Genomic DNA, 16,101 nt, shown 5'->3' with positions numbered 1-16,101 from the left:
AACATGGAAACAGACATTTCAGCCAAACATTGCTGTGTCGTCATAGTCTTACCAGATCATAGGGGCTGCTCTCTCATTACAGAGAAGCAACTGGTGTTGATTTGACCTAAGGGTCACTAGACCTCAGGCAAGGGAAGAGGTTGAGAAGGAGAGTCCTTCATGGTTACCTCAAACTGGTAATGGGAATTGAACCCACACTGTTGGCATCACACTGCTCCGCAAGCCAACAATCCAGCCAACTAAACTAAAGCTATTCCGCATGTAATCTCAAACTAAACTAGTCCCACCTGCCTGCTCCTGGCCCATATCCCTTCAAACCTTTTCTATTCATGTATCTATCCAAATGTATTTTAAACATTGTAATTGTACCCACATCCACCACTTCCTCAGGAACAAACCACCCACATGTAAAAAAATTTACCCTTCGTGTCTTTTTTAAATCTCACTCCTCTCACCTTATAAATGTGCCCTAGTCTTGAAATTCCCCACCCTAGGGAAAAGACATTTACCATTAATTCTATCTATTCCTCTCATTATTTTATAAACTTCTATCAGGTTGCCTCTCAACCTCCAACGCTCCAGTGAAAAAATGTCCCAGCCGAGCCAGCATTTCTTTATAAATCAAACCTTCCATATCTAGCAACATCCTGGTAAATCTTTTCTGAACCCTCTCAAGCTTAATAATATTCCTCCTATAACTAGGTGACCAGAAATGGACATAGTATTCCCAGAAGAGGCCTCACCAATGTCCTGAACAACCTCAACATAATGTCCCAACTTCTATACTCAAAGGACTGAGCAATGAACACAAGTATGTGAAACACCTTTTTAACCATTCGTCTATATGTGATGTAAACTTCAAAGAATTATGTACCTGTACCCCTAGATCCCTATGTTCTACAACACTACCCAAGGCCCTACTACAAATTGTATAAGCCCTACCCTTGTTGATGTATTAAAATGCAATACCTTGCATTTATCCAGATTGAACTCCATTTGCCATTTTTCAGCCTATTGACCCATTTGATAATGATCCCTTTGCAATCTTAGAAAACATTCTTCACTGTCTACTATATCACCAAATTTGGTGTCCCCTTTCCTTAGTTCCACCCACACTGTGCAACTTATACCCAGTGAGGAACAACTCTGTAATGTTATCACAAGCTTGCTCCAGGGTCCTAAACCCCTCACACAACAGCTTATTTAAGGAAGTAAGACAGCCTCTGAAGAGAAAAAAAATGTGGGTCTATGAGAAAAAGGCTGGTAGTGGCGCTGACTGGGAAGATCTTGCAGTGCACTGGCAAGGACATGATGGAATGAACGATCTCCTTCTGTTACTCTTTTTGATGATTTAACACAGCTTGCTTTTGTTATTAAATAGTCATAATATTTAACACTTCCCTTGCTATTTTAGAACAAGGCTATAATTAAAGCCATCTTTCCAACTATTCCAGTATTTGAGTCTAAGCTTTCAAAACAGTGAGTCATTAACTGTTTAACTTACAAAATTAAAAACAGAATAAATGTTTTTGGAACCCACTTCTCTGAAATATAAATTCACTTTCCTGTCTACTCAGTTAGTGGGCATAAAACTATTCCATTGTTATGAAGAACAAGGGAATTCTCCCAGCATCCTGGCCAAGAGTTATCCCTCAAATAAGACCAACGGTAGTTAGTAGTCAATCTATCATTTTATTGCTTGTGCTTATGTATCTGCTGTACACAAACTGGCTGCAAAATCTTTCTACATAACAAATGGATTTCACATCAGAAATTGGCTGTGAAGTACTGAGGAAATCAGAACAAAAACGTGCAGTATAAATGCTTCCTCCCCCTTTCTTTAGTTTATCTTTGTAATTTGGTTAATTGTTATAGCAATGGATCTGTTGTGATAGTGAAGAATTGAACAGATACCTTGGAGTATTCTCACCATATAGACTTGCTGACTGGTCAGATACCAGTGTTTCTCCAATACTGATGGCAAGAGCAGCAGCTATTGTCATAATTCTACTTGAGGCTTGAGGAGGTGTCCATTTTTGTATTGTGACTTGTAAAGTGTCCTGGGGTTATGCCAGGGTCATACAGTCATAGGATCACAGAGATACACAGCACAGAATCAGACCCTTAACTCAAACTCGTTCATGTTGACCAGATATCCTAAATACATCTAGTCCCATTTGCTAGCATTTGGCTCATATCCCTTTATACCCTTCCTGTTCATCTACCCATCCAGATGCATTTTAAATATTATAATTGAACCAGCCTCCAACACTTCCTTTGGCAGCTCATTCCATCCATGTACCACCCTTAGGTCCCTTTTAACTCTTTCTCTTCTCACATTAAACCTATACCCTCTAGTTTTGGACTTCGCACCCCAGGTAAATGATCTTGTCTGTTAACCCTATCTATGTCCCTCAGGATTTTATAAACCTCTAATAGATCATCCCTCAGCCTCTGACACTCCAGAGGCTATTGAGTCTCTCCCTGTAGCTCAAAACCTTCAACCCTGGAAACATCCTTGCAAATCTTTTCTGAACACTTTCAAGTTTTACAACATCCTTCCTGTATTAGGGAAACCAAAACTGCATGCACTATTTCAATAGTAGCTTAACCAATGGCCTGTACAGCCACCACATGACCTCCCAACTCAAAATATCAATGCACTGACCAAAAAAGGCAAGTATATCCAATATTTTAGAATTCTTACAGTAAATATAGAAGCCATTCAGCCCATCAAGTCTACTCCAACCCTCCAAAGGACATCCCAACCAGCCCCACCTCCCCACCACCTTATCTCTGTAACCCTTCATTTCCCATGGCTAATCCATTTAACCTGCATATCCCTGGACTCTGCATGGCAATTTAGCATGGCTAATGCACTTAATCTGCATATCTTACCTGTTACTCCACTTTCAAGGAACTATGTCATGTTGGCACACTCTGGAGGTAAGGTGCCATTTGAGAGGCCAGGGGAACTCGGTGGCTCAGTGGTTAGCACTGCTGCCTCACAATGCCAGGGACCCAGTTCGATTCCTGCCTCTGGAGTTTGCACATTGTCCCTGTATCTGCTTGGGTTTCCTCCAGGTGCTCCGGTTTCCTCCCACAGTCCAAAGATGTGCAGATCGGGTGAATTGGCCATGCTAAATTTCCCTTAGTGTTAGGTCCATTAGTCAGGGGTAACTGGAGGGGAATGGGTCTGGGTGGGCTACTCTTCTGAGGTCAGTGGGGACTTGTTGGGCCAAATAGCCTGTTTCCACACTGTAGGGAATCTAATGGAGCAAGTAGAAATTTGGGAAGTGGTGCCTTGCTAGTGAGCCTAGAATTGATAGGCAGACAATCCAATTTTATTCCTACAAAATGACCTCCCAACTCGAAATATCAATGCACTGACCAAAAAAGGCAAGCATATCCAATATTTTAGAATTCTTACAGTAAATATAGAAGCCATTCAGCCCATCAATCTACACCGAACCTCCAAAGGATATCCCAATCAGCCAGCCCCACCCCACCCCCATCCCTGTAACCCTTCATTTCCCATGGCTAATCTACTTCGCCTGCATATCCCTGGACATACATGGCAATCTAACATGGCATACATGCACCTAACCTGCATATCTTTGACATGGGAGGAAATTGGAGCACCCAGCAGAAACCCATTCAGATACGGTGAAAATGTGCAAACTCCACACAGTCACCCAAGACTGGAATTGAACCCAGATCCCTGGCACTGTGTGGCAATAGTGCTAACCAGTACGCCACTGTGCTGCCCCTGCCTCTGGTAACATTGCAGTGAGGGCAGTGGAAGGTGGTTAGATAGGGGGCTGACTGCCAGTAGCTTTTACCTGCTTCCCCACCTTCACACCTGCCAGCAGGAGAGTATACATTTCAGTGTGGTAGTCCACCACTCTACGCCTCCTCCCCTGGCACAGGGGAATGTAGTCAAAACATAAAATCTTCCCTAAGCTTGAAAAATCTACTGAATTCCCTAGCAAAGTTCTACGCAGGCCTAATCCTAATCTACTAGCTAGTGTGATCTTGAATTTTCTGGGTCAAGTAATTCAAAATCTGCCACAGTAAGCTAGCTTCAATCATTAACTAACTCACCTTTGAGCCAATGGGATTAAGTCTATCTCCCGTATTAGATTAGATTACTTACAGTGTGGAAACAGGCCCTTCGGCCCAACAAGTCCACACCGCCCCGCCGAAGCGCAACCCACCCATACCCCTACATCTACCCCTTACCTAACACTACGGGCAATTTAGCATGGCCAATTCACCTAACCTGCACATCTTTGGACTGTGGGAGGAAACCGGAGCACCCGGAGGAAACCCACGCAGACACGGGGAGAATGTGCAAACTCCACACAGTCATTCGCCTGAGGCAGGAATTGAACCCAGGTCTCTGGCGCTGTGAGGCAGCAGTGCTAACCACTGTGCCACCGTGCCTGCCCTGTTGTATCAAATCATCAGGAAACTGGCTCGTGCAGGTTCACTAGGTGGACCGGAAATGCCAAGAAATCCTCAAATGTGACAATCTGAATAGCACAATTCAGATTTAAATGTGACCATCTTCCTATCCACAATACTTGCCACACTACTGAATGACCTGTTCATCAATGCAGATATACTGATTTAGCAGCAATTCTTTAAACAGCATGGGGTTTTCATAATCTTTAGTAGCTTTGATAGGATGGTACGAGTTTCAGCATGCAGTAAATTAAGAGACGGTAGGCACTGTAAAACATTGATAATTGTGAACTTTAGTGTTTAGCTCCCACGGTGGTTACATTAAATTATATAGATTGCAGCAGTCAGAAGTAATTTAACAATTCAACAGAAAGATCTGTAAATCACATAGAATTTTCCACTTAGGTGAACTGATTTATGATCCAGCGCTGATTAGTTAATTTCATGTGTAATTACATTGATTATTATCTTCATCACATTAACAAAGCTATATCATTACATCAATAATCATTTTTTTTCCCAGAGCCATCAACAGCAGAGAAATACTGAGAATAATGATTATGAAATGCTTGCCTTATCCTCTATCACTTCCCTCAGCAACTAAAACCTTATACCAGTTTAAGGCTAATTTTCCCCACTGCTCTCTTTAATTCAAACCTCCATCAAATCTATCCCACCTAGGTTAGATCTATTTTTACCTTCATGCAGACTCAAATCAAAGTCTACTGCATTTCCAAGAAATTGTCTTTTTAGAATCTCATTCTTGGTTTCAAATAATTCTGTAACTTTACTTTTTTCTCCTCAAACTGTATGTCACAATTTTCAGCCTCTGATACTGGCCTGTATCTCATTCCCCATTCCTTCAACTCTACCATTGGCAGCTAGTTGGTTACTTACTAGTTGGTTTTTATGTTAACTTGCTTTCCTGCCTTCTTTCAGCACTCTTATTACCTCCCTCCCTGCTTGCGTCAGACTTTAAAAGTCTGGTTGCATTGTCAATGTTTGCTGAGAGAAGTGCTCAAAATTCAACCTTCTCACTATTCCTATCTCATGCTTCCTGAGGCAAGTAGCTGAAGCACTAGACAGCTGCTGTGCCACTGCCTGGTGCATTTCCAGTACTAATAACTCAGACTATATTTTCAGCATACTTGACTAAAGAACTCCTATATGGACACAACTTTCCACCTCCAGAATAGACAAATAGCAATGAATCCAAATGCTCAAAGTGAAGGAATGGGTCCTGCCAGTGCTTTGCCATTGGGCTCATGTAGGAATACATTTGTCACTTGAACCTGTAGTCCTGAAGAAATAAACATGTAGGATAAAATATGAACCTCCATGATGCTACTAACCATATATAAAACCAATGTTACTGTAATAGAGAAAGTAATAAATTACTTCATAGAATTTCATAGGCATGGGTCCTGTGGCATTGTTCCTATCTGAGTCCAGTGGCCAAACAGAAGCAATGAGTAAATGCCCAAATAAGGAGAGGAGACAGAGAATTATGTAGTAGAATGAGGTAAGGTGACAGAATATAGACCAAGGGGAGGTAAAATGAAGGGTAAAGCAGGAAGTGAGTAAGGAGGAATGAAACTATGAATGGCAGTGGAGGGGGGGGAAGGATGGGTGAGGATATTTGCAAGAAAGCAGTTTTTATTTCTGATTAGTAACACAATGAATTTTTATATTGCAACAACAATTGTAGAACTCTGCAGGTAAAAATGATATAGGTTCATGTCTCAGTCTGGTCTGACCCCCTGCTTGGTGAGTTTTTGGGAAAGGGTTAGGTATGAGGCTGAGGAGTGAAGGAAATATCAAAAGACATGTTGACACAGGCCATTGTGATACAATTCCTAGCACATGACCAACAACATAATATGGGAAAGAAGCTAAGAGAGCAATATAAGGTAAGTGCGTACCTTTTAATTTAGGGAAATAAGCCCTCAAAAATATTCAAGAGGACAGCATCATTGAGAAAATTTGTATAATGGCCAGCCACAATGACAAACAGCATTGAGCCCATGAAAAGGCGGACGTGGTTGATGTTTAACTGTGTCAAGGGCTTACCCAACCTTTCCCACAATGTGGGGGAACTGCTAGTGATAATCTTTGTCCTTGTTGGCATTCTGGGCACTGCCCCACCAATGCAGTTATGTATGCCTCTAATCCTGGCCATTAGACATAACTTCTCGCCAATATCTTCCTTTTGGACACCTCTTGATAACCCTGGTAGAATTCAGTTAGTATCTGGTGGTGATCTTTGGTTGGGACAATCTCTCTTGCTCCCCAAAATAAAATGCCATCTTTGATAGTGATCTAGTCTCACCAAGTCCAGAAAGGTTTAAATATTTGGTGCCTCAGGAAATGTTAGGCTCCTAATAACTGAAAAATCTACTGGTCCACAAGCTGTCATGAGAATTACTCATTGCTTTTCATCTGCCCCAATGTCAGTTGCCTGGAAAAAATAATTCATTCTTTCCACATACTGGACCTAGTCTTCGATGGCAGGATCGAATGAGTCAAGCTTCCCAGATAATGGGATAATGTCTGTATTGCTTAACCCAGCTCAAAGATGATTGTAATGAGTGAATTTCTTCAGGAGTGTATTTTCTTTGGTCTGAAATAACTTTACAGAGTCTGATATCTGGTCACCAAGTTGTCCTTTATTTTAATGTGCACAGTACTTGATACTGATCTGGCTTCTGCAAAGCCAGCTGTCAGAGTGAACAGAACTTCTGACAATCCTCTTTATCCTTTTTTTCTGTTTTTGCAGGTGTGAGACACGGTGAAAGACACAAGGTATACAAATCTTTATTCAGCTTCCACCACCAGGAAGAAAGGAAGCATCCAAGTGGCCATTGACAAGTAGTGCCCTTCTTAGAGGGCAATGCTGCATGATCAAACAGTGAGGGGGAGACAATCCTGTTTATTTTCTTGACATACTTTTTTTTATGTTTTCTTTCTCCCCACACTATCGCCTAACTGCGGTAGTGCTTATTTTTTCCCCAGCACCCATGTTGTGTGTGTGCAGGTGTGAGACAGAGAGAAAGACACAAGGTGCATTAATCTTTATTCAAATTTCCAGCACCAGGAAGAAAGGAAACACCTGAGTGGCCTGTGACAAGCAATGCCCTTCACATCAAAGGGCAATGCTGTGTGATCAAACAGTGAAGGGGGGCCGGGATACAATCCTGTTTATATTTGTCAGATGTCTGATTGGACCAGACATCTCTTGATAACCCTGGGAGAATTCAGCTAGTATCTGGTGGTGACCTTTGGTTGGGACAATCACTCTTGCTCCCCAATCAGAGAACCCATATTCTATGTGGTCCACCTGGTGTTACAATCACCAAGGAACCTGAGTGAACATCCAGAGCAGGGATTGGGAGGTAGAAAATTGGTGAGTGACTTTGAAAGACGGAAAAGGCAGAGTTTAAAATGTATACAGCACAGGAACCTGGCACAATTAAAGATATATATGTTAGTGCAAGAGGTACAAAAAATAAAGCCAATGAGTTGTGGGCACAGATAGAGAAATGGCAGCATAATGTTATGACTATAATGGTAACTTATCTTAAAGAGAGGCAAGGATGGCAACTCAACACTCTATGAATTGGCATTTTCAAACTTGATAATGAAGGGGATAAAAAGTTACGGGACACAGCATTATTGCTTAAAGAGTCAACTGCAGCTGTAAGACGGAATATACTTAAAAAATCAACAAATGAGGCCTCGTGGGTGGAACTCAGAAATAGGAAAGGAGTAGCCATGTTGCTAGACTTGTATTACAAATCCTCAAATAGAGATAGTGAGCTAGAGGAGCCAATTATATGTAATCAATAGGGCAATAATAGTTGGGCACTCCAATTACTCAAATATCAACTGAGATACAAACAATGTGAAAGGCAAAGATTGCACAAGATTCTGTATGCAACAGGACGTTAGGACAGTATAGCACAGGAAAGGACCCTTTGACACAACTTTAGTAGCTAGCATGCAACAAGCCGAAAAGAAAGCACACGATTGTAGATTTATTCTTTGAAAGTGAAGCTACACAGGTGAATGAAGTAGCAGTGGGTGACCATTTTGGAGATAGTGATCATAAACAATTTGATTAGCATCAAATTTACCTAAATGAAAAATGATTTGGAAAAAACAAATTGGTTACAGCTACTTGAAGGAAAATCAGTGGCATATCAGTAGGAGGCATTGATTCTATGGGGGCAGATTAGAGGTGTCCCCTACAAAGCAAAAGGGCAGTACTTGTTCAGAGACACATACTATAAAAGTACAACTATAATTAAATATTTAAATCCAAGAAGAAATTGGCTGATAAAAATGAAAGAAAATCCAAAGATACTTAATCTACATGAAAAGCAAGGGTATGACTAAGGAAAGAATTGGTTCTATCAGAGATGCATTTGTAACCTGCATGGATGCAGAAAATATGAATGTGGTTCTTCATGAGTATTTTGTCTCTGTCTTCACAAATAAAAGGGATGATGCATAAATTCTAATTAAAGAGGAGAAGTGTCAGTCCGTCACCATGCCTCAGGAAAAGGGTAAGGTTGTGAAGGTTGGACCTTCATGGTAACTTCAGTTGGTGTGGGAATTAAGCCCATACAGTTGGCATCACTCTGATAATCATTATTTAATCCTCACTGGATACATGGGAGCTGTCAGAGGTTTACAGGTTAATGGTACATTGTACCATTATACACAAAGACTGCAAGAGATAAAGCCAATAATAATATGCTGGTCAGTCTTACCTCAATGGTGGCCAAATAACTAAAATTAATACTGAGAGGTAGGATTAATTGTCTTTTTAAAAGGCACAGATGAATCAGGGTCAGTCAGCAGGGCTTTGCTAACTTAAATGAACTTGATAAGTAAGTAAGAAGAATTGACAATGATGGATGTCTGCAAGGATTTCATAAGGCATTTAACAAGGCCCTGCATGGGAGGGTGATCAGAAAAATTAAAGACCGTGGGCTACAGGGGAGTCTAACCAAGTTAGATATAAAGTTGGTTCAGCAACAGTAAACAGAGGTTAATGTCGGCAGATATTTTTGCAAAAGAAGAGCAGTTTCTAGCTGTATTCTCAGTGTTGCGTCCCTTGCTACTTGTGGTACATATTAATGATTTATATTTAAATTCTGGAGACATGATTTGCAGACAACTATGAATTGGTTGGGTAGTTCAATGAATGGCTGTTGACTGTCAGATGACATCAGTAGGAGAAAGTGAGGACTGCAGATGCTGGAGATCAGAGCTGAAAATGTGTTGCTGGAAAAGTGCAGCAGATCAGGCAGCATCCAAGGAGCAGGAGAATTGATGTTTCAGGCATGAGCCCTTCTTCAGGAAGACATCAGTAGTTTGGTTGACTGGCAGAAAAATGGCAAACTGAACTCCAGGTTATGTATGTGGAGATGGCAAATGAAGCAAAGAAATACACAATAAATAGGACAGTACTTAGAGAGATAGAGGCAATAAGAGATCTTTCAACCTGTGTCTATGGGTCCCCAACTCTGGTAGGTAGTACATAAGATGGTAAAGCAGGCAATGAGAATGCTTTCCTTCATTGAGCAAGGTATTGAGTACAATAACAGTGATGTAATGCTGAAAGTACATAAGACTCTGGTTAGGGCACAGCTGGAATTTTATAAAAGTTCGAGTCTCCACTTGACAGGAAGGAGGTAATTGCTCTAGAGAGAGTATAGGAGAGATTTACAAGAATATTGCTAGAACTTGAAAATTGCATGAAGAAATATTGAATGGGTAATACCTGTATTACTTTTCTTAGAATTGAGTAGGCTAAGCGTCTGACTTAAATAAGATGTACAAATTAATGAGCGGAAAGGCAAGACCTAAATCCTTATGGTACAGCGGTCAATTATGACAGGGCACGCATTTAGGATGATTAGTAGAAGGATTAGAGGGGTTATTAGAAAGAAATTATTTTCACCCAGTAAGTGGTTAAGTCAGGATTTTGTTGCCAGTTTGTGCTTGAGGCAGAAACCCTCAATTCATTTATAAAGATTTGCGTAAAGAGCTTATACCCACCATGTGAAAGACAGAGGTAATTTACAAGATTCCACACAAAGACTGCACAAAACACTATATAGGATAAACAGGCAGACAACTAGCCATCCGCATCCATGAACCAACTAGCCACTAAATGCCATGACCAGCTGTCCCTAGCAGCCACACACACAGATAACAAGGACCACACATTCGACTGGGACAGCATAAAAATCATAGGACAAGCTAAACAGAGGACAGCCAGAGAATTTCTAGAACATTGGCACTCATCCATGCACTCCATCAACAAGCGCATAGACCTAGACCCAATATACCGGCCTCAACTGGAACAACCTGAACCGGCAACCCAAAGCAGCAGGAATGGAACCAAATAAATTCCAGAAGACACTAACGAGCAATGCTTCACGGAGGCTCCAAAGCACTGAAGATTTCACCTAGATAGGGAACAAAATATCTGCAAATCAACTTCCCAGCTTGGCAAACATACCCACAACTATGTCATTGACAAAGAACCTGGATCTGCATCTGGATCACTGTAACGTACAAAGCTACAGACCAGGTACTGAAAAATGGGTTTAGAGTGGAAGCAGACTCAATGTGCTGAATTGCCTCTTTTGTGCCCTAATGTTTCTACAGTTGTTGTCATTAGCTGAGCTGTGAATGAATGTGTAAGCCTGTAGTTTCTTTTTGTGTTTATGGTTTATGATGTACACCTAAACTACAGATAGCAGTAATGTATTGACTCACATATTGACTCTGGTAGCTCCAGCAAAACAAGATTTGGAACTTCAGCAAAGTGATGATTCACTCTTTTGTATCCATGGAATAAAATTACAGCCAACAATACAGCCTGGGAGAGAATTCCAAAAGCAGCAAATGTGATTTGTGAACTACTGGGATTCTGCACTGACTTCTTGGACTAGCACAGAATATTGAGATGCAGCTGCAACAGTTTGGCTGGTGTAAACATTCAGCTCTAGGTGTATTGCCAGTTACTGCCACCCTTCTGCTCTTGACTGAGAATTGGTACACATCTCTGTGATGTCAAAAACTGGTTTTAAATATCATTAAAAGTACTGGCCTACACACTTTTGGACTGTGTTTCATTCAGAAACAAGAGACATTTTTTTTCTCTTAATTTCATCAAGCAAGATTATAGGGAAGCTCAGTTTTTAGAAAACTGAAGTTGTTGATGATGAGAATTGGTATTGTTTTTACCCTTCTTTTGGCTGTCCCAGTCATCGTTGTCATTTCTTTCCTTGGCAGAGTTCAGTTCTACTTCTTATTTCAACATGATAAATATTTGCAATTAAAAGGAGATTCTCATTGTTATGGAATAAGAAAAATGCACTTATATAGTGGCTTTTGCAATATCCCAAAACATTGTTTCAGCGAATGCAATCCTTTTGAAACACCATCACAGATGGATGACCTATTACAGCAAATTTGCATATAATAAGTTACAAAACAGCAAAATGACCAGATGTTGATCTTTTGAGATGTTGATCAATATTGTCCAAGTGGAAGCCTTTCACTTTGTATGGCAATAATTTTCACCATGAAGCTCAAATCCATTTTAAGCATTACTTGGTGTGGTTGTTTGAATGGTCAATCCACCACATTTGCTGCAGAAATAGGTAGTGGGCTAAGAAGGTGAACTGCTCCATGTCCATTGTTCTCTTTAGGTCTTCTTCCAAGCCAGGTGAGCTAACTGCTCCTGCATGCCTCTTCCAACACCTTTCCAAACAGTCTTCATAGCTCATGGCCATTAGCAACTGTCTTCCAGTTGTCAATGTTAGTATCCACAATCATGAGACAAGAATTATCAAATTGACTAGGATATTGAATTTACATTCCTGCATTCCTTTGAATTGTGTCACATGATCTTTTAAGTTTAACTGATAAAGGAACCTCATCCACTGGTCCCATTTGCAGATTGTAAAATGATTTCCCACTTTTAAAATCAACATTCAGCTATTCTATTTTGGAGTTAAACACAGTTTTTAGATTAGATTACTTAGATTACTTACAGTGTGGAAACAGTTGATTAATTCTTTTACCGCCCCCCCCCCCCCCAAAAAAAATGAACTAGATGCATGAAATGTCAAAGTTAACTATGCTACAGTTCTGATGTGATGCACACAACCATTTCTCCTACATCAGATGGGAGCATTTCACCTTTGAGATAACACTGGAGAAGTCTTGTGTTACAGTTGGTAGCATTTCTGTCTGAGCCAGAAGGTTTAGGTTCACATCCCATTCCAGGTCTTGATAGCCAAGAAGATATGTTATAACAGAGGCAAAGTATCTAATTGTAAGTCCATCCAATTCCAATGGCAGGTGGTGAGATTGGGTGAGATTCATTGTCAAACATGTGATAGAAAGAAATTGAAGCATTTACCATCACTATCCAGGCTACAATATACATATAAGATTGTATGTTTCCACAGCAACAGGGACTCCTTGGGGAGCTAGTTGGCACAGTTGGTCAAGTGGCTGGTATGGAGCAAATGGTTTCCAACAAGACAGGGTTGGATCCTGATCTGGCTCAGGAGGATTTCATGCCTGCCTTCTTGCCTGTCCATGCTGCCAGCCATGGTGCTGAGTCAGACTTGCTTTTGGATATTGAACTGAAGAATAAGTGTGTGGTGGACACTGGAACACTGAATAAATTTAAGGAGGTGTTAGGCATATTTCTAATTAGTAACAGATTAAAAGGTTATGGGGAGTGGGCAAGGAAGTGTGTTGAGGCCAAGATGTGAATAGCTGTAACCATATTATATGATGGTGTAGGCTTTACGGGTTGAATTGCTACTCTTGCTCTCAGTTTTTAGAACAATGGGCACTGCAATGTTAAATTTATCTTCTGTCACTTGATCATCTGTGGCTGAATGAAATTTCTTGTCGGAGAAAGTGCCACTGATGAGGTCAATGAAATGCGTGTCAACTCTTAATTAGCATTTTATCTATTATTTTACACAGAAGATGTACTTCATCCTTCCAAAGTTCTTCTGCTGGAGATGATTGTTCATTCCAGATCTCCAAGTTTTGATTTGCCAATTAAAGCTGACATTTTTTCATCACTATTTACTTTTTGACTGCAGTATAAACAAACTTGAAACTTATAGTCAGATTTGATAAACAAAAAGCACAGCTCTCAGAAACGCCTAATGGTAATTGAAGTTAATTCTGAACAAAATCCAATGTGTTCAAAATCATCATTGCAAATATCTAATGTAAATAATTACATTTAATGCATAAAATAGCTGACTTAAAGTTAAAATTGAAGTAGATGTGCATAAAGCAATAACGTGGAGAAGTCTCTTTTTAAAAAATATTTTTGAGTTGTAAGGAATACATCTCAGCTAAAATTGTATTTTTAGTACTGTAGGCAAGGAATTGCTTCTGTTTTTGCATGTGCTCTCAATAAGTATGAAGCGGAATTTCCAATGCCAAAAACTAAAAGACAAAACATTTTATTATTTGGGAATCACTTCAAAGATTATGAATGGCTTTCTTCCTTCATTAAAGTTTTCCCTGAATATTCAACAATATGGATTGATTTGTAATTCATACCTATATTTTTTTTTCTCATGGCATTACAAGGTCTTTACTGTAATTACACCTTTTATAAAAGAGCCATAATTTGCAAGAAATGAGTATTACCCATTGGTGGATCTAGTTCATGATTGCAGCTGGCATTATGCCACAGTATCCTGACTGATCAACTGCTAAATATTGGTGAAAATTGTCTTTCAGTTCAAAAACAAATCATAAACAAATACCTGGGTTTTTAAACTATAAAGTTCAAATAAAACTTGTCAATTTTTAATATTTGCTAATCAGAAATGTTCAGAGGTGTCATTGCACACCTCAGCAGCAGGTGGGACTTGAACCATGGCCTCCTGGCTAAAACACAGGGACACTACCTCTGCACCACAACAGCCCCCTTATTTTAATAGCAATGCTTATTAATTTCAGTCCCATTGAATACAAACCCAACTCTGATCTTAATTGGTGGGTGGGTGTAGGGAGCAGGTGGGAGGGTGTGGATGGAAGTTTGGGGGTGTGTGGGGGTTGTCGATGGGGGTCAGTGTATAGGGGTTGGTTGGATGTGAGGGTGGTGTTGGGGTGTGTGGGGGAGGTGAAGTGGGTGGGGGGGAAGTGTGGGGGTGTGGACGGGTGTGGGTGGGGTGGGGTGGCTGTTGGGGGTTGTGGTGTTGGGGGTGGGGGGTGGGGGATGGGGTGTTTTGGGGGGTGTTGAGGTGCTGAGGGCAGTGGGATCCATGGCGTGTTGAGGGTGGAGGGTGTGGGGGGGGGGGGGGGGGGGGGTTGGGTAGGAACGGGTCATGGGCGGTTGGGGGTGTGTTGGGGGTAGGGTGGTGGGACCCTAGGGGGTGTGGGGGTGTTGTTGTTGGGGGTAGGGTGGTGGGACCCTGAAAGTTTGTGAGGGGGGGGGGGGGGGGGGGGCGGGGGAGAGTGTGGCGTTTTTGATAAGGGATCGCATTACTCCTGTACTTAGGGAGGATATTCCTGGGAATACATCCACCGAAGTGATTTGGGTGGAATTGAGAAATAAGAAAGGGACAATCATCTTATTGGGATTGTACTATACACCCCCTAAAAGTCAGCAGGAAATTGAGAAACAAATTTGAAAGGAGATATCAATTAACTGTCAGAATAATAGAGTGGTTACGGTAGGGGATTTTAACTTTCCAAACCTGGGGCTGCCATAGTGTTAAGGGTTTAGATGGAGAGGAATTTGTTAAGTGTGTACAAGAAAATCTTCTGATTCAGTATGTGAATGCACCTATTAGAGAAGGTGCAAAACTTAACCACCCTTGGGAAATAAGGTAGGACAGGTGTATGAGGTATCAGTGGGGGAGCACTTTGGTGCCAGCGATCATAATTCTCTAGCTTTAAAATAGTGATGGAAAAGGATTGACCAGATCTAAAAGTTGAAGTTCCAAATTGGCAGGAGGCCAAGTTTGACGGTATTAGGCAAGAACTTTTGAAAGCTGATTGGGACCAGATGTTCGCAAGTAAAGGAATGGCTAGAAAATGGGAAGCCTTTAAAAATGAGATAACAGAGTCCAGAGGCAGTATAATCCTGTTAAGGTGAAAGGAAAGGCTAGTAGGTGTAGGGAATGCTGGATAACTAGAGAAATTGAGAGTTTGGTTAAGAAAAAGAAACAAGCATATGTCAGGTATAGACAGTAGAGGTCGAGTGAATCCTTAGAAGAGTATAGAAGCAGTAGGAGTATACTTAAGAGGGAAATCAGGAGGGCAAAAAGGAGAGATGAGATAACTTTGGTAAATAGGGTTAAGAAGAATCCAAAGGGATTTTATAAATATATTAAGGACAAAAGGGTAACTGGGGAGAGAATAGGGCCCTGGAAAGATTAGCAAGGCAGCCTATGTATGCGGCTACAGGAGATGGGGGAGATACTAAACAAGTATTTTGCATCAATGTTTACTGTGGAGAAGGATATGGAAGATAGGTGGGAAAATAGATGGTGACATCTTGAAAATGTCCATATTACAGAGGAAGAGCTGCTGGATGTCTTGAAATGCATAAAAGTGGATAAA

The sequence above is a fragment of the Chiloscyllium punctatum genome, chromosome 38, assembly GCF_047496795.1.
Source record: "Chiloscyllium punctatum isolate Juve2018m chromosome 38, sChiPun1.3, whole genome shotgun sequence".
NCBI classification, from domain to species: Eukaryota; Metazoa; Chordata; class Chondrichthyes; order Orectolobiformes; family Hemiscylliidae; genus Chiloscyllium; species Chiloscyllium punctatum.
The sequence above is the reverse complement of the archived record's forward strand: the minus strand, read 5'-3'. Positions refer to the sequence as shown.